Source organism: Ceratotherium simum, chromosome X (genome assembly GCF_057802395.1).
Source record: "Ceratotherium simum simum isolate JZ-2026a chromosome X, ASM5780239v1, whole genome shotgun sequence".
NCBI classification, from domain to species: domain Eukaryota; kingdom Metazoa; phylum Chordata; class Mammalia; order Perissodactyla; family Rhinocerotidae; genus Ceratotherium; species Ceratotherium simum.
In genome coordinates this window covers 25,374,009-25,396,288 of record NC_141940.1, presented here as the reverse complement: position 1 = coordinate 25,396,288, position 22,280 = coordinate 25,374,009, and the positions used below count along the sequence as shown (strand labels likewise).

Sequence of the window (22,280 nt, the reverse complement as noted above, 5' to 3'; positions counted from 1 at the left end):
AATGTAAAATAGATGTTACAATAGGAAAGGCACCAACAAGCCCATCTTATCAAAAATTCTATCTCTCTGGCCACATTTTCTCTAGATGGCCCCTCAAGGAGTTGCCAGACAAACATTTACATTTATAAGGGAAATCTCCATTTGTAAAGGTGTCTCCCTCTCTGTATTGGGAAGAGGGGGGATGATCTCATTTCCAGAAACTTATCAACGTGGAAGGTGAGGCCTTAAATCTGCATAATAACCTTACTCTTGTTTACTGTGCTTTAGTGGTAATCTCCTGTAACTGACTCCCCCCACCCCCAACATCCTCCTTTGTCTCTAGCTGCACATGGTATTTAAGGTGAGAATCTCTGCTATTGTGTTGAGAAACGCAGTGCCCCTGGTTTCTCCCATGTATACATGTTATTAAACTTGGTATTATCTTCTCCTGCTAACCTGTCTTGTTAATTATTTGGCCAGCCATAAGCACCTTAAGGGAAAGGGAAGAGGGGGATTCTCCCTCTTCCCCTACATTGTCTTCTTTACTTCCTTAGTTAAATGCTCATAATGAAAGATGGCTGAGGAGTATGAGGAAACCTTTTTAGGCTTTTTAGAAAATTAAAGAGTTGCAACCTCACAACATGATGTATCAAGGCTAAAGTCACGCACCCCAGAATTCTCTTAACCAAGTCCTTATATATCGCAAATCTTATTATCTACTCAAATCATAACTCCCAGAGCCAAAGTTTGATACAACCTCATCAGTGTATAATGCAAGGACTACTCCATCTTCACACTGCAATTCTCCATCCTCAACACAGACACATACACACACACACACACACACACACACACACAGTATGAAAGGGCTGCACTGTAGTTTGAGGATGTTCTTTGAAGTGATTTTGTAATGTACTACCAGGCCTTAAATGGCAGCAGCATTATACACACTTCTCTTTCAAGTATGGGTGAATCCATTAGAAACAGAGCATCCAGTACATCTTATTTGCAGAAACATGTCTCCTACTATTTGCACAAGTAAGAAACTTCAGGCAAGGTGGACTATACTCATGTTTCTTACCCATGTCTAAAGCAACTGTGCCACATGGTAAAGCCTTCTCATGTTGTTCATTCTAATTTGAAAAGTAGTTTTACAGGGATTGATTCTATGCAAAAATAAATACTCAAGAAAAAATTTTTCCATTTATTTTCCTACAAAGATTTCTCAGTCTTCTGCTACACTCTGGGATGCCAGCTTCTGACTGAGCTAAACATGTCTCCCACAAGTCCTGAGTAGAACAATCTGACCTCCTTTATAGGAGAAAGTCTTGCTAGATACAGGGGTCACTCCTTCCCTCCTAGTCTAGAGTAATTAGGGTACAAGGGAGGAGAGTACACCCATAAGCAAAGTCCAGTCTGAAGGGAAGTATACTTGACGTGTCTTGGGGTTCAGGCCCTACCTATAGCTTCTGCTAAGGGACCATATTTGAACCTGTGACCTGCCACACCAATGTAGCTGTCTGGATCAGCGTTGAACACCTAATGCAAGAAGGAAGGCCTCTTCATAAGCTAGGCTGAGTCAATCGTATGCTATCAGGAATTTAAACCTAGAGATATGGAGGAAAGGGCCAAGTACTGAATCTGGAAGCTCAGCAGAGTTAGGGCCTGGACATCCATAGTGAGCAATCCTCAACATGACTAAGAAGAGGAAGGCAATTAAGGGAAGCAGAGGTGTGAGGGGAGAAAGAGCAGATGTGCAGAAAGAAGCCATGAGAAGGAAGCAGACATAAGAAAAACTACGCACTTGCAGAGAGGTGAAAAGAGCCACCTAATTGTCTAGTATAGTAGTCACATCTTGCCTTTGCATTCTGTGAGATGTCTCTATATTCTTTCAATAATCTTCCCATTTTACTATCTTAAATGAGTTTCCATTGTTTGCAACCAAAAAGAACCTTAACTAGAAGAGAGGAGGACCCACCCCCTTATGACTGCAACTATGAAGGTGGTAGTAGCGAGAGAAGGGAAAGGAGAAAGGAGGAGAGAGGCATGGGAGAAGAAGAGACGTGTATAAGGAAGAATATACTAAATATATTGCAAATAAAAGAGGTGCAAACATGGTAGCACCTAGGTAGTAAATGAAAAAGACTGCGTTCGTGGTCAAGGCATATCTACGCAGAGTTTTCAGAACTCTCTAGTGTTTACCTTTCATGATATCCTTGCCTCCCCTCATTATATTATTGGGAAAGTAGCTTAACATTGGGGAAAGGGTATGAACATTTAAGCTGTCCAAATCAGGGTTCAGATTTTCCGTTTCCTAGCTATGTGGGCTTAGGTAAATTTCTTTACTTCTACAAGCCAAATTTCATTATTTGTAAAATAAGAGTAATCTCTATCTCCCAGGGTTGTGGTGAGAATTAAATTAGAGAATATAATGCACAGGTCAGGGTGCCTGGCCGATAGTAGATGCTCAACAAATATTAGTTCTCCCCCTGTCAGGAACTGATAGGATTCTCCTAAAAAGCTGACACTCCAACTTTGAAGTGTAAAAAAATTTTAAAAAGCATTCCAAAGTCAATGATCAATTTTTTTTTTTTAAATTTTAGTATTACCCCAGTAGTTTTCAATCTCATTCCTCGGAGCTCTGGGATTCCAAAGAGGTTCTTTAAGGGTCATAGTATGGGGTGACAAGGAGGCAAAGCAGAAGGCAGAGCAGATGAGAGACTGGACCTCAGCCCTCACTCTAATCTGGGCAACTCCATTTTCTTAATTATTTTAGATATTGGGGTTCCACATAGAACTTAAAACGATGATTGTGCTTCTTTAAGAAAAGAAGCTGTAAATCCCCACTGCTGTACAACATAGCCTCTTTCCCTTGGCACGGACAGTCAGGCCTGGACTGTAATTGCACTTGAGTCTGACTCTTCCACAGTTTTAGTCACCTCATCCTAGTGTAGCTATAACCATAAGACTTCAGGTCATTCCAACATGGATCAGAACTGCCATCTGAAAATATAACCGAACTTAAGCACGTCAGTGTAGATGTATGTTGCTCATACACAGTCATGAACAAACTTATCCAAAGGAAACAGCAGTGGGGGGTTTGGATCCAACAGACCAGTGGTACGCAAGAGCTCTTTGGAAATAAGATGTAGGCCCCCAAACTGGCTAACCCAGAGAACATCTGTTAATGATCAGTAATGCCTGACAGAGTCTACCAAGGAGAAAAAATGAGATAAAAGAATATGAACAATAAAGACAATTCAAGTCTGAAGCATCATCATGGGATGCATACACATGCAAAAGCAAAAAACGTAGAAAAATACTGAATAACCTCATAAAGAGATGGAGTCAAACTGAGGGTTTTTCAGGCAAGAGAAGCTATCTCAGAGGGTCCTTCTGGAACTAAACAAACTGATTGTTTTTCAAGTTGCCCAGAGTGTGTATGACTATTAATAATATGATTAGTCTCAGAGTCAGAGATAAATGGGTTCCCAACAGAGCAAGAGTATATATCTCCACTATACACAGTTTTCCAATATATTTTTTTATTCAGCCTCAAACCGACTCCCTCTAATTTTATTTAAAGGAAAGGTTGTTATTCTTGAATGTGTAATGATATCAGAGCATAAAAGATTTCCTGATATAGACTCAGCTGGGATTTTACTCTAATATTATTAACCTAAATGAAAACTTTCTTGAGCAAAGCTGATCTTATTTCTATATTGTCAAGACTGACAATAGGTTATGTCTTCTGCAATGGAGACTAATGTTACCAACTAGGTAAAAGTAGTGCAACCATTTGCAACTTTCCTTTAAAGTACCTATCACAAAAATAACCTCATGCTAACAGAGGGGTATTAGAAATTAGAAATTCTATCAAAGAGAAATTAACTATTCTCTACACAAAGCAAACGCACATTACAGTCTAGATTGTGAAACAAGAATTTCTCCAATACTGTGATGATTAATCCCAGGGAGAAAAAAATCAGAAAAAGCCACAAGTCTTCTTAGAAAAGAGACTAACATAGCATTTACTTCTCCCTTTACATTATCTAAAATATCGATTCCAGATATTGGAAAAAATAATCTACAGGTTAATTTTCCTACACGATGAAAATTAAACACCTAGATGTTTTAAAAACATCTGGATAATTTATAGATTTTTTAATAGGTATTTCTGATGTCTCATTGACACAGATTAATATTCAGTTAATCATTTTATTTAAGAAAGCAAGAAGGAACTAAATTCCTCACAACAGAATGGTTTTGAAATGTTTTTCTTCCCTATTGAAGTACAGAATGGTGTGTTACTAAATCCAAATGTACACAAGGTCTGAGGATCATTCTGGTGATAACTTTTGGTCAAATTCATTGGTATTGTCAGTGATCCTTAGTCATTTATAAGTTAGGAAAACTAACCTTCCAATAAATCCAAAGATGTCGCTTATTTTTTACATTGTGTTCCTCTCTTATACATTAATACTTGTTCCAATAATATAAAATTTAAACATTAAATAATACAGCTACACTTGTAATCACAGCTTACACCATAAAACTAAAAAGAGAAAAAAATGGTCTGGAATAAATGTGTCTCCTACCTCCTGTGCTGCCAATACTTCTAATTCCTGTCACTTTCCAAAATGATCATGAAAAACTTGAAATGGAGTCATGAACTGCCTATACAACACATCACATTTGCTAATCCATTGTGAAAGTGAGGCAGGCAGTTAAGAGGGAAAGAGGTGAGAGGAGAACAGCTAAGCTCTTCACGTCAATTCTGTTCAGCTACAATTCTCCTCCCTTCTCTCCACCTCAACATCTTAATCATCTTTACTAAGTTAGGACTTTGACCAGAAAGACCCAGCCAAATTCCCCAAACAACTAACACCACAGGGGCACATGAGTACCACATCTGAGAAGTAAAGTGACCAAGACTTTATCTCTTATTCACAGAACTTAGAATCCGACCTGGTTCATAATAGGTGCTCATAAATATTTAATAAATAAATGAAAGAGTGAAATGAAGACACGTCCAAGGCCTTCTCCTTTCCCATTCTCCATTTTCCCCCTATTAATCTCCATCTCCCACAGAAAATCTGAGCCTGATTACTTCTTTGAGACTATAAGCATTTCACTGCAGCCAGAAAAACAGGCTCCCCTATGGAGTTCATAGTGATGGCATTGACTTGTATTAGACCATGGAGGATTCTGCTTCTCAATTACCCCGTAACTATATGTTTTACATTAGTCCTCATTGTTTTAAGTATGATGATTGAGACATCACTGCAAATACTGGAAATCATTAAGGTTGTAACCAGGTTTCCTCACAAATATTTCAAATAAATCTAAGTGATTTTCCAATTTTTTAAATTTACCAAAAATTAAAATGTACCTGAAAATTACAACTTGGCCTTAAGCTCTACAATTGCTATAGATTCTTAGTTTGCAAAATTTGCAAAATGTAACCCTATATTTATTTAGCAAAGCTACATTATGTGCAACGTTAATAGTAATAAAACAAGCCATCTCATTTATCTTTATTAACAAGACTGTCACTTCATAAATTTCCAACTAACACTCAATGACTTTTTATATTTGAATGCAAAAAAGACAAATTAAAATTCTTCATCCATTTCACTTCAACTGAGGGAAATCAAGCAGAAAACACAGTGAGAATAAATGCTCTCTTGGAGCTGAGAACTCGAGTTTGGTTTGATCAAGGTTGGGTTCACTGGCATAGGAGAAAGTTAAATCTTTACAGCTTGATTTTTAACTTTCTTAATCATGAAAACTATATTGATTCAGGACACTCTGATAGGAAAACTAACTAGAATTCTGTCCCTTTTAAGAAAGAGCTTTTATACCCTTGTATTACCTTTTAATCGGCACAAATGATCAGCAAAATTTACTAGGCAACGTATGTGAATTTTATGCAAACACAAGGTCACTATGTCAACAGAGAGGTATTAAAGATCCATTCAAGAAGATATTTCTGAGGTAGAACCAGCCATAATTAGGGACCAACTGGATAGAGGATGAGAGAGAGAGAGTTAGGATCAATAGAGTGAAGGGTAGAGTTAATTGGCAGTTTTTTCCTGTTAACAAGGAAAACTTACACTTTAAGTTAATGCAACACATATTTAGTGAGGCATAAAAAAAAGTTAAAGGGTTTATGATTAGCAAGCCAGGACTTCCTCACTCATGGTTTGTTTTTAAATCCCAGGTACCCCACAACACGCCGTAATTGAATTTGGTTGACTTCTAACCATTTCTTCAATATGTTAAAAGTCACTTTGAATTGTAAGCCCACCTACCAAGAATCTGACCCTAATAATTTCCTAATAATTTCCATTAGCTCTTCTCAGGTCCAATCTTTCCCTTGTCATCTAAACACAGATTCATCAAAGTTTTTCAAGCTTTTCTTTTTTGAAATAGGCTGAAAGAAAACATATATACATATAAAAATATATATTACATATATAATAAATACTAATGTATAACAATGTATATATATGTACACATACACACACAGCATTTCATTTCCAGCTTCACTTTTTCTAATCTTACTCCTATAAGCTTTCACAATTCTAATCACAGGCACACGCTTCACGGGAGTTTAAAGATTCTTTTCATGTTTTACTCAACATTACTTTTTCATTATAAAAATTAGTTGAGCCATAATAGACTCTCTGTTTAAATCTGCAAGACTCTAACCTTATAATTCGACTTTAAAATATACTTTTTCACTCCCACTAAATGTGTTCTTCAACCTCAGCGAAACCTCCAATCACATCCTTTTCTCGAAGTTCCTAGTCTACCAGCCTCTTCCTGACTACCCTTCCATGCCTACCTGACCCTCATCAGTGATCACAGGTCCCTTATGCCCCTGACCTGCTACCACATCTGACTTGCTAATTCACAACACTGCATCCATCCCTCCTTTTTTTTTTTTTTTCTTCTTCCTGCTCACAGGCAGATGAGAGCAAGAGAAAACCCACATCTTCTTGCTAAATGGCTCCATTGCACATCTACGAATTTCTTTTTTTTTTTTTTTACAAGAGTTGGTCCTCAAAAATCTAGCAGTGATGCTTTTACTCAGCCCTACTTCACTTGGGCCATGAATGACCTTTTTTCTTATTCTTAGAGAAATCAAAAGTCATCAGGTCTGAACTCTCAACTTCCCTTACCTATCTATACCTTCAAGATGTATTTTCATCTATTCTTACTCCTTTCCCTTCTGCACAGAGGAAGAAATGTCCTCTTCATTTTCTAAAAATCTTCCCTCATCTGTGCTTTTAACCTTCATCTCCCCTGTACTGCCTCTTCTGAAAATGTGCTCTGTCAATTATATTCCCTTTCAAAATTCTCTGTATCTCTAACTCTCTCTATATGTATATATCTGTCTTTATCTCTCTCACTCTCCTTTTGTAATCGCTCTTTCTCTTGCTCATTCTCTTGCTCTCTCTCCAGCATTCAATCTCTTTCTCAATTTCTCTCAGTCTCTCAATCTTTCTTCCTTTCTTAATTTCTCTTGTCTCATTCCTTCTGTTCCTTCTCATTCTCTTCTTTCAGTTCCTCAAAAGCACTATATCCTAGTTCTCCTCTAGTTTAATTACTACCTCTCTAGCCCAACTACTTGGTCCCTTTGTTTGATTCCCTTTCTCTACTAGCTTCTTAAAACATGTCTTTCCCCTGAGTTATGTCCTCTTCCTTGGTCTCTTCTCATTCTATATGCTCTCATTGAGCGATTTCACTCAGGTACATGGTTTTACCTATCCCATATATGCTGATGGCTTTCAAATCTATGTATCTCTGAGTTCTCTCTTGAACTCCAGTTCCATAGTTCTGAATGCCTAGTGTTCTACAGTAATCTTATAACAAACACATCCAACATCACCTTTCCCAATCCTCCTTCTGTATTCCCCTAGGTGATAGTTAAAGCCTTAGGGTCATTTTTCTCTATTGCTCCTTGCGCCCGATATACAATTGGTTACTAAGTTCTGTCTATCATACCTACTGTTGGGAGAAGAGGGAGAATCTCCCTCTGCCCTTTTCCTTAAGGTTCTTATGGCTGGCCAAATAATTAACAAGACAGGTTAGCAGGAGAAAATAATACCAAGTTTAATAACACGTATACATGGGAGAAACCAGGGACACTGCGTTTCTCAACACAATAGCAGAAATTCTCGTCTTAAATACCATGTTCAGCCAATGACAAAGGAGGATGTTGGGGGTGGAGGGAGTCAGTTACAGGAGATTACCACTAAAGCACAGTAAACAAGAGTAAGGTTATTATGCAGATTTAAGGCCTCAACTTCCACATTGATAAGTCTCTAGAAATGAGGCCATCCCCCCCTTCCCAAAACAGAGAGGGAGATACCTTTACAAATGGAGATTTCCCTTATAAATGTAAATGTTTGTCTGGCAACTCCTTGCAGGGCCATCCAGAGAATGTGGCCAGAGAGACAGAACTTCCGATAAGATGGGCTTGTTGGTGCCTTTCCTACTGTAACATTTATCCTACGTTATCTTTACAGCCATCATGATAGATCTGTTCCAGGAAGGAGCCACCATGTCAAATTCTTTAGGCAGTTAGTGGGGGAGGTCAAATGTCCCTCAGAGAAAACAATCAAGGTAAAGAGATATATTTTAGGATGGTCAAATCTTGATCTCCCACACTACAAAATATTTCTTCCTTTCCATTTACACTGCCCATGTCCTAATTCAGGTACTCATCATCTCTTACCTGGATAATTGTAGTAAACTCCTAACTGGTTCTTTTACATCCCATAGCCTCTCCCTCTAATCCATCCTCAATACTGCTACCAAAATTCTCTCTATAAAATGGAAACCAGATCATGCCAGAATTCTGCTTAAAACTGAATTTAGTGGCTCTCTTTGCCTACAGGACAAAGTCCAAATTCATTAATTGGCATCCAAGGTTCTGACTATCTTTCTATATTATATATTTTAAATTGTTCCAGTGCAACTTATGCTCTAGCCACAATGGAACATATGACACACATGTCAAACAAGTCATGTACTTCCATGCCTTGGCTCATGCTCTTTTAGCAGCTTGGAATGGATCCCACCCACACCCCCAACATACACTCTTACTTCTTTAACTGGTAAAATCCTATCCATTTTTCAAGACCGGCTCAAATGTTACCTTCTCCCTCTATAGCCCACTCTGTGTCTCCATTAACAAAATTACCCTCCTCTGTTTGCCATGGCACATTGTATAGATCTAAATTATAGCCCTTGTTCCACCAGACCATAGTTATTTGTGTCCTCTTCTCTTCCACTAGATTGTCAGTTTCTGAGGACAGAAATGGCATCTCACCCATTTGCATCCTCAGTGCCTAGCACAGGGTATGGTAAATATTTAGTCCTCAATGAATTTGTAAGTAGTAAATGAATTAACTAATATATTTAATTATTAAGGAAAATAACTTCCATGCAAGAATGGATAAATTCTAATACACTTTAAGTGCCATGGAATTAAGCGTATTTAAGATATTGAATGTTAATGCTATGTAAAACATTTTCTGTCCCCATCTGGGGAGGGGAAGTAACTGTGATCATTGAAGAAACTAAAAGTAGAAGAAAACAGGATCATTTTTTGCTTCTAATGTAAGGATACCCTGATCAAAGAAAAAAATAAAATTAAGTACCTTCCATATGTGAGGCACTAAATTAGGATGGAAGAGTGCAATTTACATCTTTTAGGTGTCTTAGGATTCACTTCCTCTGGCGTCCAACACAGGCAACATTCTTATTTTTTAGCCTAATTAAACTGTTATTTCAGCAATGAACATGTGTTTGTAGCATGTGTAATGAGGACCATCACCAGCTACATATTTCTATCAAGAAATGGAAGGAAGAAAGAGAGGGAGGGAGAAAGGGAGATAAGGAAAAGTCCAAAATGGTGGTTAGCTGGGAAAAGGGACTTTTCACATTTCACATGCAAGATTGTGTTTACATGAAGTCAGCATGGGTAATCTGAGTTATTGTTTGGTTTTCATTTTTATTCCCCTTCTCAACTATTCTAAATAGATCTATAGGAGTTACAAAAATTAAGGCCTAGTCAAAACTCACAGAGAGCATATTGTAGCTGAAAAACACTAAAATAAATAAACCTAGTAGTTTATATTATTCCAGCAAATTTTCTATAGTGGTGACTAAACTCTCCCAAGTCTACATTCCTTTCACGGGGTCTGTGTTGTGAGACAGCGGGCCTGGGTTAGAGGGAACAGACTGGCAAGAAGACGTAGTGAAAATAAGTGGGTTATTTGGGGGGATTTCTAGCTTATTCGCTTCAAAGCAACCAGTTGTAGGGGAGGAAGAAATTTTCCTCCCCTCCTTCTAGGTTCCTCTGGCTAGTCTAAGAATTAAATTGACATGAGATAGAATAACAGGAAAAAAATCAAACAAAGTTTAATAACATATATACATGGGAGAAACCCAGAAAAACTGAGTAACTCCCCCAAATGGCTGAAGCCACCACCTTAAATACCATCTTTAGCTAATGACAAAGGAGCATGTTGGGGGTAGTGGTTTGGGGATTCAAAGGGGAGGAAGGCAATTTACATGGAGATGGAGAAGCAAATGTTTGATACTCAAGTGTTTGCTGGGCCATCTGTAGACAATGGGGCCCGAGAGAGAACTTAGATAAAAACGGGCCTAGCAAGGTTCCTCCCAGTCTACCACACCTAGAGTTATCCATGGTGATAGCTCCTTCCTGGGACAAGCCTTCTATCTTAAATTCTTTTAGGCAGTTAGGGAAAAGGTCAAACTTTGTTTCTGAGTCTTTTGTTCTTAAAAATAATCATGCCAGAGAGACACATTTTAGGGTGGCAAATTCTGATCCCCCATACAGTCATTTACTATTAAACATGCACATGGCTATTATACCACATCTCCTAGTGAATACCTACCCTAAAATAAAGTCATAACCTTGTTTTGTGTCTAAATATATCAACAGATAAAAATTAAGTTAAAAGCTAGCAACATATTACAATCATGCTCTTTATTCCTAAAAACATGGGTAAACAAGCTACACAAAGCATCACAGTAGATTTTAACCAGATATAATTTCTGGCAAAATTTGAGCAAGGATAAAACTTCTGTGTGATGAAAGTCTTTCTAAGAAAAATTGTTTCCGTGAGATCGTGATTCAGTGTTTGACATTCCCTATTGTTTTTTAGTAAAAAGCTTTTAGCAGTTCTCAGCAGAAAGTCAAACCAGTTCACGCACCAATATTTATTACTTAAATGGCACAGTGAGGTTTATACAAAATCAAAGTTATCTTTAAATAGGATATCTGTCTGTATAAAATTCCTGTGAATGTGAGGGGAAAAAAATCGAAATTCTTGAAATTCGACAGGTCTTTAAAATGTATGATGCATCTCAAGCTTATAGCAGCGGTTATGTTGAAAGGGTAAACTTAACAAATAAATCATCAGAACATGACATCTTTAAAAGCAATGCTGGCTAAAAATCCTTAGTAAAAGAGAAATCTCCCAAAATATTAAAATAAAATGTTTTTAATCTTTCCAGCAAAGTTACAAAGTAATGAAAGTATTTATCCAAAATAGTTTAGCATCACTGCTTTAAAAATAATGGCAAGTCAGCATAACACACAGATCAGAGACCGATGCAGAAAACGACACAGATGAACTGTTTGTGGTATATTATAGATTATTGCTTTGTAAGAGAAAATGCTTGAAAATGGAGCTTGGGTAAAGATGTTATAAATTCCTTGGATAATCATGTCACAATCATAGAAAACAGATGAGGCTATTTTTAACTCTTCAAATATAGGAATTACATTGAGGGTCATGAGGGTGATACAAACAAATAGTATAACTGGCATTAATTGAAAATTATATGCATAGTTTATGTTGAAAGGTGATTGTATCTTTTTAATGAAAGGCCAGGCCCCAGATAGTCTAGCCCAGTAGTTCTCAGCTGGGGTCAATTTTGTCCCCACCCATCCCCACCCTGGGGACATTTGACAATGTCTGGAGACATTTTTGACAGTCACAGTTGGTAGGGGATATGCAACTGGCAAGTAGTGGGTAGAGGCCAGGGATGCTGCTAAACACCCTACAATGCACAGGACAGCCCCTCACAGCAAAGAAGTGCCCAACCCCAAATGTCATTAGTGCCTTTGTGGAGAAACTCTGGCCTAAGTAAATATACTGAGACCTCACAACAACCTTAGCTAACATAGACTGAAATTTGTCATTAAGAATATCATCTTGCATCTCATGTACAAGCACTGTACAAAACATATTAAAATATATTTTCACCTATAAGTTGATTTTACTTTTAATTTATGAGTTTTCCTAGAAAGCATCATAATAAAGCTACTTTGTGTATTCATCTAGTAGGGCAGTATACTCCACGGAAGGCAGTAAAGAGTAAGAAGTAGTGTGAATATGCAGAGGAATATGTGTGTGAGCGTGTGTGCCTTTAAGAAGGTAAGAGATGACTTGCCCAATTGAAGGGGAACAGAATATACCACGCCAAAATATACCTCCTTGGCATAAGGATTATTTTAGGCTGACGATTTTTAAGAAACAGTAGACACAGGAAAAGCTCTGAAAATTGAGGTTACCCTTTTTAAGAGACATTTACATCTATGTATAAAGGAAATTTCCATTTGTAAGGGTGTCTCCCTTTCTGCACCAGGAAGCAAAGGACTACTGTAGAAACTCTTATCCATTGAGAAGGTGACCACTTAGATCTGCATAACAACCTTACCCTTGTTTATTGTGTTTTGCCTGATAACCTCCCATAACTGCCTCCTCACCCGGACATCTTCTTTTGCCTTCAGCTGGAGATGGTGTTTAAGGTGTTGACTTGGGCCATTTCAGGGAGTCACTCAGTTTTCCTGGGTCTCTTCCATGTACAGGAGGTATACATGTTATTAAACTTCTGTTTTTCTCCTGTTAGTCTGTCTTTTTATTACAGGGAGGTCTCAGTCAAGAACCCAGAAGGGTAGAGGGAAAATATTTTTCCTCCCCCACCCAATGCAGATGTGGCTGAAGAGAAAAAAGTCACACCCATGGAATACTAATTAATTGCAATGAAAGGAGAGGACACGAACTATAGAAAAATGATGATTTTTGTTCATTTGGTCAGAAACAACACATACACTTAGATTCTCTATTCATGGTATTCAAAGAAGGCTTTCTGGTATAACTTAAGAGCCATCATTCCATAGGGAAACTTCTAAGAGGAGAGCTTTAGCCACACAGTTCTACGAAAGCACAGAAACAGATTTACCTCAATAGCTTGTGCAAACAATCATATTGCAAAGAACGAAGTTTGTGAAGATCAAGATTACTGCCACCGAAAAATACCTTCTGGATTCAAGATGTGTTATATGGTCAAGCGACTGGTAGATGCTATTGAAGAGGACAATATGACAACCCTAATCCAAATCCCACTCACTGAAAGAGTTGCTTAAGAGAGGAGAGAGAATAGAGAACAATTAAGTCAGTGATAACGCAAAGAATGGAGGTGTGTCTTAAAATCCCCCAGAAACAACTCTTTCCTGAGCAAGCTGAGTCTCAAATGAAAAAGCAATCATGAGGCTAGGGTCCCCCAACTGCTGTTTCCTCACTGGAGGAAATGTCATAGTAATTCCGTTACTGCTTAAAGGAGAAAGGAATCTGTGAGGAGCCCAAGAAAAGATTGAGGGAAACTCTTTTGTTTCCCCCAAGAAAGAACTAAATCAAGGAAATTTGGTGCTTAAGGAGGACGGCCACCAAGTGTTCTCTTTTAACTCAGAAAAGGTAAAACAAGCAGGGTTCTCTCCAGGAGTTTCAACCGTTAGAATGCCCTTGGGGTGTATAACCAGGGGGCAGGGGATTCTATTCAAACGCAATTTCCAGAATCACTTACTGCATTAATTATAGGCCTTTCTATACTAGTTCAACCCTTTAAGAAAAAGGTCTTTTCCTCTTATAGATGTAGACCGAATTAACCTCCTGAGTGAAAAGATTAAAAAAAAAAGCCTAACTGGCTTAAATTCCTCAGGTGAGACTACTAAAACAGAATTGAACATTATTTCTTTTTTTTCCTTTTTCTTGATGGGTAATTAGAGAAAGTTTACTAATCAGCAAAACAGAGGGTGTTTTAATACCAAGCATACTTGAGTACAATAATCCCATCTAACATTTGTAGAGCTTTCATTTTCACAAAGCACTTCCTCACTGGAGTCCTCTTATACCAACTGTGGGAGATCAAGATTTGGCCACCCTGAAATCTCTATCTTTACCTTGGTTGTTTTCTCTAGGGACATTTGACCTCCCCCACTAACTGCCCAAAGAATTTGACATGGTGGCTCCTTCCTAGAATAGATCTATCATGACTGCTATAAAGATAATGTAGGGTAAATGTTACAATAGGAAAGGCACCAACAAGCCCCTCCTATCAGAAGTTCTGTCTCTCTGGCCACATTCTCTGGATGACCCTGCGAGGAGTTGCCAGACAATCATTTACATTTATAAGGGAAATCTCCATTTGTAAAGGTATCTCCCTCTCTGTTTGGAGAAGAGAGGGAGATGAGCTCATTTCTAGTGACTTATCAATGTGGAAGGTGAGGCCTTGGGGCTGCATAATAAAACCTTACTCTTGTTTACTGTGCTTTAGTGGTAATCTCCTATAACTGACTCCCCCCAACCCCCAAAATCCTCCTTTGTCATTGGCTAAAAATGGTATTTAAGACGAGAATTTCTGCTATTGTGTTGAGAAATGCAGTGTCCCTGCTTTCTCCCATGTATACATGTTATTAAACTTGGTATTATTTTCTCCTGCTAACCTGTCTCGTTAATTATCTGGCCAGCCAGAAGAAACTTAAGGGAAAGGGCAGAGGGAGATTCTCCCTCTTCCCCCGACACAACCGTATCTACATAAACCGGGATTTTCAGATTAAGCTATTTTTTGACCCTTAGTTTCTACCCTACTTTGCTACTGTGATTCTTCGAAAAGTCAAATTGTGTATTAAATGTAAGGCACAAATTCACAGACAGCAATTCAGCATGAAAGTGCTTCAAAAGGGAACACTTGGAAAGGATTTGAATGTAGTGCATGAGCAGAGATGAATAATGCACACTCACGTCTCCCAGTGATGACACAGAAATCTTTTACACAAGACATCTGTCTCCACACTTAATAGGTCAGTTGATCGTCATTTTCACTACATGTATGTTGTATTGACTATTGTTGAGAGGTATTTCTTGCATAAACTAAAGCTGCATTTAATCCTCACATCATCTCCCTAAACATTAGTATGCTTAAGACACTGTGTGATAAAATATAGCACCATTTTCAAAGAACAGCGGGATGTTTTTACTGCTTCACACATAACTCAATTGCAAACATGGAATTAATAAAAAGAAAATACAATCAATTAGTTAAATGTTACCTGATTCACTACCCAACTAAATTTACTATAGGCCAAAGTAATTATCAAATCCCAGCTATGCTAGCGTTTGAAGGCAATCTACACTAAAAACAAAGGGCACTGGCATTACATTTCTTAAATTTACATATTTAAATTGGAGTCATAACCCTGGGGTTTGGGATAAGACTCTGAAGTCATCGAAGTTATGACAAAGAGTAAAAGATGAAAACTAGTTTGAAAATTTTCTTTTTGAAAAAGTTTCTAAGATGCAATTAACAGTAAACTAGATCTCAAAGTATGAAGTTACAGCAAGAGTATAACCCAGAGACGTTACTGCGCCAACAGACAGAAACGATCTTGAAATTCCATAGAGGGCACTTGCTCTTTACTCAACATATTTTGACCTTCCTCCTCTCTATATTATTATGAAAAGAAAAAGCAGACCCACTTGAAGCAGTATTTGTCCACACTTCTTAAGGGAGTTAAGACCAGAAAGGAGATCACACAAAAAGGAGAACATGGGAAACTAGTAGAGTCTATGGAGATTACAAACACCTTGAGGTTAGGGCCCGTGTATTTTTGTTTTTGACACTTTTCCACCTTAGTCAAGACACAGGCATAACGGATGGGTGGTTAAGCAACCCTCCTAAGGAGGGCTTTTGTGAGATTATTCTTTATAACCATCTCTGAAACTACCTAAATGTTCAGCTTTCTACCAACTCTACTGCTGGTAACTTTGCATAAAACAAAGATTTATTGAACTGCTATGTATCAGGCACTGGCCTATCCTCACAAGGCATGTAGTCCAGTCCAGTAATTCTCAACTTTGGGGGACTTCAAAAAATACTGATGCCTGGGCCTCACTCCAGACCAATTAAATCAGAATCACCAAGAGTAGAGATTAGGTGTCAATATTTTTTTAAAATCTCCCTAGGTGATCCTAATATGCAGGCACAGTTGGGAACTGCTGGTCTAGCTGATCATTTTTACTTAATCACTTAGAAAATGGTACCATAGTCATACATGTATACATAGGCTGTTTGCCTTATATTAGAAGCTCTGGGACAATTTTCTGCTTCTGTTTAACTAGCTTGTTAGAGCAATCACCCCAATATGCAATACAGCTTGAAAATAGAAATGTCAGCACCACGTCACAATCCAAGTACTCGGCACAAGGCTGCATGCAGACACTTATACATTACATATGCTTTTGTACCCATCGACTGATACCATGGTTTTTGCTGCTGTTATAGATTTTGGAGCACTTTACACCATGTACATGTAATAAAACTTGATGATGATTGGTTTCTCTGGGAGCAATTTCCAAGAATGGCTGACCTCCCAACAAGTCTATTTGGTGTGAACAAACTAACATGCAGTGATTTCCAAATAACTTTGCATTATGAATTCAACACTGATGGCTGTGTTTGGAATGCATTTCTAAAGTGAAAGGAGTCCAAAACCAAGGTATAAAAATACAATCATATGTTATTCAGAGCTTAATTAGGGTACAATTCATGGAAGAAAACCTGGAAATGCCTAAATATGTTCCCTGGAACACTTCACTTGAACATATATCTGAGCAATAATCTCACGAAATCAGGGAAAAAGTGTCATCATTTGAACAAACTCGCTAGCTGATAGAAGGTAAAAGAGCAGAATATTCAATATGCCTCAGTATTCCTAAAACTCACCTTTTAAACCAAATGTATATAGTATATATCACACTAAACGTGAAGAAATTGAACTTTCTATGACACACATCCCTAAGCCAAAAATAAAGACATCAAATTTATGGAGGGGAAGGAATATTTTTTGGATGTGTTCTTACCTGCATCCCGTTTATTATCTATATACATAGATAATAAATATATTCTTAAAAATCATGGAAAATACCAAACTGAATCAATTATGGTCCTTCCCAGTCAAGACAGGCTTTGTAGAAGTATCAAGGAGCATTTTGGAGCAGGGATGAAGGGCATGGTTGTCTACATGATATCAACCAGAAAAATTTAAGGTTGTACCCAATCTTAGCCCTTTATGGCATTAATATCCATTTTTCTCAAAGCAATTTTTGTGGAAGTTAGACTAGCCAGCAGCTCTCAGCACTAGATGCACATTTTAATCACTCTTGGGAGCTTGTAAAGTATCAGTTTTGGGTTCCACTCCTAAATATTCTGATTTAATAAGTTCCCAAAAGAGAACGAGGGCCCATATGGTTGGTATTAGTAGGCAAAATTACCCACACTGATGCTCAGACCGGTGTCAAGGAACCACTGTATATTTACAGATGTAAATACTAATGGAGGTTAGTGTTTGAGATGCCAGGTCCAACTGGAGGATATAGGCTTGAATGTCATTCCCACAGTAAAAAATGAAGACTAAATGACTTCTAAGTTCCCTTCCATTTATAAAATGTCACGTATGATTTTGACTCTAGGATTCTTGGATACCTGAAAAAAATCTGATAGCATGTTAACAATGAAGGCAGAGGAAATGGTTGTTGGATAAGCAAATAGCAGTATCTGATCACAAATAAATGTGCTTATTTAAATAAGGAGAGTTGGAGTCAGCTTCCAGAGATCCAAGCTGTGTGGGAGAGCAAAGGCAGAAACAGTCCATGAACACATGAAGAGATGAGATTTTGAGATCCAAAAAGGCACAACTAACCAGTAGGAAATCGAGTTCAGTCAAAAAAGAAATTGGGTACAATGACCCACAAATGATCAGGGAGGTCCACACAAAGCACTACGTGGATATGACTACTAATCACAAGAAAGAAGCTGTATATGCTCTTTTGGTTTTAAGCCCCTTAACTTCTCATTCTAGCCTGCTTGAAACTTTCAGACTGAATTTAGCTTTGGCCTATGGATTTACAGGACTAACACACCCATCTCCTGAATAAGTCTTCCTGTGTGCATGATCATGTTTCTAAAAAAAATTTATTTTTTGCCATTCTTCACCAAACTCAACTCCCAGTCCTGGGATAAGTGGGCCTGACAAATACTGCGGTCTTCTGAGAACTGATGTTATAACACTGATCATCTATTGTATCGTCCACATCATCTATTGGGGTAATTCATACATCAGCCCAAATGAATTTAAAAAGTTATATTTTTCATGCCATATTTTAATTATAGAATTGATGATTATATCCAGATATGTTCACTTATTATACTGAATCTTGAGTCAGTAACTAAGAAGTTCTGAGAATTCAAAAAAATATATCAAATGTAAAGTCAAAAGGGGAATAGAGAGTGACTATTTAAAGGGTATGGGATTTCCTTTAGGGGTGATGCAATGTTCTGAAGTTGACTGTGGTAATGGTTGCACAACTCTATGAATAGACCAAAAGCCATTGAACTGTACACATTAAATGTGTGAATTTTATTGTAAAAGTGTGTTATACCTCAATACAGCTGTTAAAAAAAAAAAAAAGGTCTATCTACCACCCCAGCCTTAGTCCCAGCTGAAGCCGAACACTCAGACTCAATCACAGAGTGTCTTCTTGATTAGTGTAAGTGGATTACGGTAATTTCATTCTCTTTGGTCAGCAATTGGCTAAGGAAGACTCATGTGACCCAATTTTGGCCAATGAGATGTGAGGGGAAGGTTTCATGGGGGTAAAAGGGTGAGAAAGATTTCCTAGCACTTAAAGAGTTACAAGAAACAAATAATCTTTTTCTGCCCTTTTCTGTATTGTTGTATGAGGATGTGATGCCTGGAGATGTTGCAGCCATACTGATATTATGAAGGACAAACTACCCAACATACTGTGGACGGAAGAGCAGGAAATAAAATGATGTCTTTAAGCCACGGAAATGACCAATCCTACCTTAGGAGTTCTTGGTATGTGAGACAATAAATCTCTTCATTGTTAAAGCCATTCTGAGTTGTGGGTTTTTTTTCCAACTTGTAGTTAAGAACATCCTAAATAATAAAATGTATTTATTTATACTCCATCTTATACCGAAATGACTTGAGATGGCTAAACAATTGTTTAAAGTTAAGAGTTAGAAAAGTCCTTATGAGGTCATATTACCATGGCCATCAACCCTATCTGACCACAAATCCCTGCACCCCATTATCAGACAGATAATTATTTAAATCATTAGTAGACTTTAAGAGAATAAATATGTTTCTCTGTCTCTCTCTATCACTTCTCAGTGTTTAACAGGTCCCTCAGAAAGTTCTTCCTTGTATATAACCTGATGTAAAAAATTTTAACATGATACAGAAACATGAAAAACACTGGTGATATGGGGTTTATGCACTACAAATGTTTAGACTTTGTAAGTTAACAAGTAGTTCTAACCATAAAAACCAGATTAAGTAGATTTGATGCAGATGCTTAAGTCTGGATGATAAACCAATTAGATGAAAGAATGATAGCAATGTTTTGTCTGTGAAATCAGGACAAATGTTTAATGAAACAAAATCTAAATAATTCTCAGTTCCACACATAAAATTCTTCATTTCACAAAAGACTTTAAGGCAGTGTGTGAGTGTGCATGTGTATTTAGGTGAGGGAATTTCTGGAAGTTTCTGTTAAGATGATCTGCCAATATACATGAAGTTCCTAGTTATTAAAATTGCTTTGAAAAACAGATAAAGCAACTGGGGGCATTTCACCACAAGGCCAGTATCAAACATTGGCACTGAAGAATTAAAATGTCAACTTCTCCTTTCCCAAAAGACATGGTATCATGTGTGGGTCTCGGCCAGTGGAAAAGCTTTTATTTGGTTGTTTTTCCCGAAGGCAATCAATGTATTAAGATAGAGATTCTCAAGGGATTTGGTTCTGTTCAACTAACAGCTGTTGAGTGCCTACTATGTACCAGGTACTATGAGACCCAAGGAACGCAGAAAAGGACTCAGTAAGGGAACGGCTCCTTTGACTTCATCTCTATTGCTCCCTATTTTGGCTGTGAAAACTATAATGGCTGTTGACAGAAATTCACAGTGCTATACTGGAAGGATAAGCATATGAACTGGAGATAGTACCTAATGAAGCATTTGTGCACAGTCAGAATTAAAATCTACAAACTTAAGGCAATTTTCATATTTCGTTTTACTTTATCACTATAGTTCCTATCACTGATGATGTGTGACCTAGCATATATTTCCTACTTCTACTTCCTCAGTAACTCATTGGAATCTGATATCTGCTCTTTCCACTCCACTGAAATTCCTCCTTAAATAAAGGTCACCAAAGTGCCAAGTGCCTTTTTTTGATCTTTAGCCTCTTCAACTTTTCTGCAACATTTGATAAGGACAACCACTCTCACACCTCTTGACTCCCTCTTTTCCTTTAGACTCCAAAACACTACATCATCCTGGCTCTCATTCTATCTCTCTATCTGCCCCTTCACTAATCTTTCATTGGCTACTTTTCTTTCCAGCAGTACCTCAGGTCTTTTCCTCAGTCCATTTTATTTTGTTTTGTTTTGTTTGCTCTCTAGATTCTCTCCATGGGCAATTTTATCCATTGCCACAGCTTCAATTAACACCTAAATTCTGAATATACTGGTGACTCTCATGTCTACGTCTCCAGCCCCAATCTCTTACCTTAGCCCCAATCTCACAATCCCAACAGTCGGTTGACTATCACCCCTTTGGGCACCTCAAAGACAACATGTCCTGAATGGAACCTCTTTCCCCATCACAAACCTACTCTACCTCCTGAATGTCCAATTTCATTTAATGACACCCACGCTCCAAGTTGCCCAAGATTGAAACTTTGGAGTCATTCTGACCTTTCTTCTCACTCTTAACATTCCATCTTCCCAGAGTTACTGAAGTTTAAAAATTCAACTGTCATAACATCTCTACCATATGTCTCTGTCCATCCCTTACTTCCCCCACTGCCACTACTTTTTAATTCGGACCACCATCAACTCTTTCCTGGGCTGTGCCGAAGGCACATGGTATCCCTGCCTCTAGTCTCTCTTGGTGCTGTATTACTGATATAGCTATAAATTGGAAGCTGGAAAGAAATGAGTAGTGGCAGTATGTGGTTGTTGGGCAAGAAGTGCCACACAGAAAGTGCTTCTTTTCTCAAAGGGACTTTCTTGCTTCGTATTGCCCCACTTACCGTAGGGTGGGTGCCTCCCTTGCCACAGGCTGTCACAACCAGATAACTTACTCAGCATTAACAATGCCATCAAAATAGCTATCGAGAAAGCATCAATAGTTAATGTCCAAGAGAAATTGATATAACTATTATATTTAGGTTGGCTATGAGAAGCAAAAATAAAAATGCCCCAGGATATCATTAAGGATAGAGCAGTTGGTGTTCCTTTAGGAAAAGTAAGTTTGAAACAACATACAGATCTGAGAAGATAAGTGTTTAAAAAATATTCATGACTTCTGCTTAAGGTTTAGCCTGGTACTAATCCTTTAGAATATGGTTTTGACAAATGAACTTCTCTTCAGAAAAGTCTATTTCCAGACAATAGTATATTCTCCAATATGGATTATTTTAAACGTGATATGTAAAATAAAGTGCCTTTCAGTCACTTTTTTCTTCTCATCCATTCTCCACTCTGTAAATTTTAATGTGTAAGTTAGTAAATTCTAGACCACTGAAAATAATTCAATAAGTATACCATATGGGCTTTTGTCACTTCTTTGCTCAAGGACTTATTTTGCTATGGGTGATAACTGAAGTCTGTTTCCTAACACCTAGTAATTCGAACATATCTTAGTACTGCCTGCCAATATCTATGCAACTCTTAAAAGGCTCTATCGACACAACACTGAAACTTCCAGCTGAAAAGCCCAAGTTTTAGGTAATCCACAAGCTGGTTTGCCTGTAAGCCATGAAACAACAAGCTTAAGCGATTTTTTTCTGAGTGTAATTAACACATAGTGCTTCTATAAT

General features: G+C 37.8%; 1 protein-coding gene across 20 annotated transcripts in view; it reads right to left on the bottom strand.

The window, feature by feature from the left end:
- The window catches only part of TENM1 (teneurin transmembrane protein 1), a 773,006-nt gene that overhangs the window by 711,300 nt on the left and 39,426 nt on the right, over positions 1-22,280 (bottom strand). For 2 of the 20 annotated variants that reach the window (XM_087427639.1, XM_087427633.1), the window contains exon 3: positions 19,233-19,327. The exons of the other annotated variants lie outside the window; for them this stretch is intronic. The gene's annotated coding sequence lies outside the window, so the exon portion shown is untranslated. The remainder of the gene's footprint in view (positions 1-19,232; positions 19,328-22,280) is intronic. 20 annotated transcript variants of the gene reach the window in all.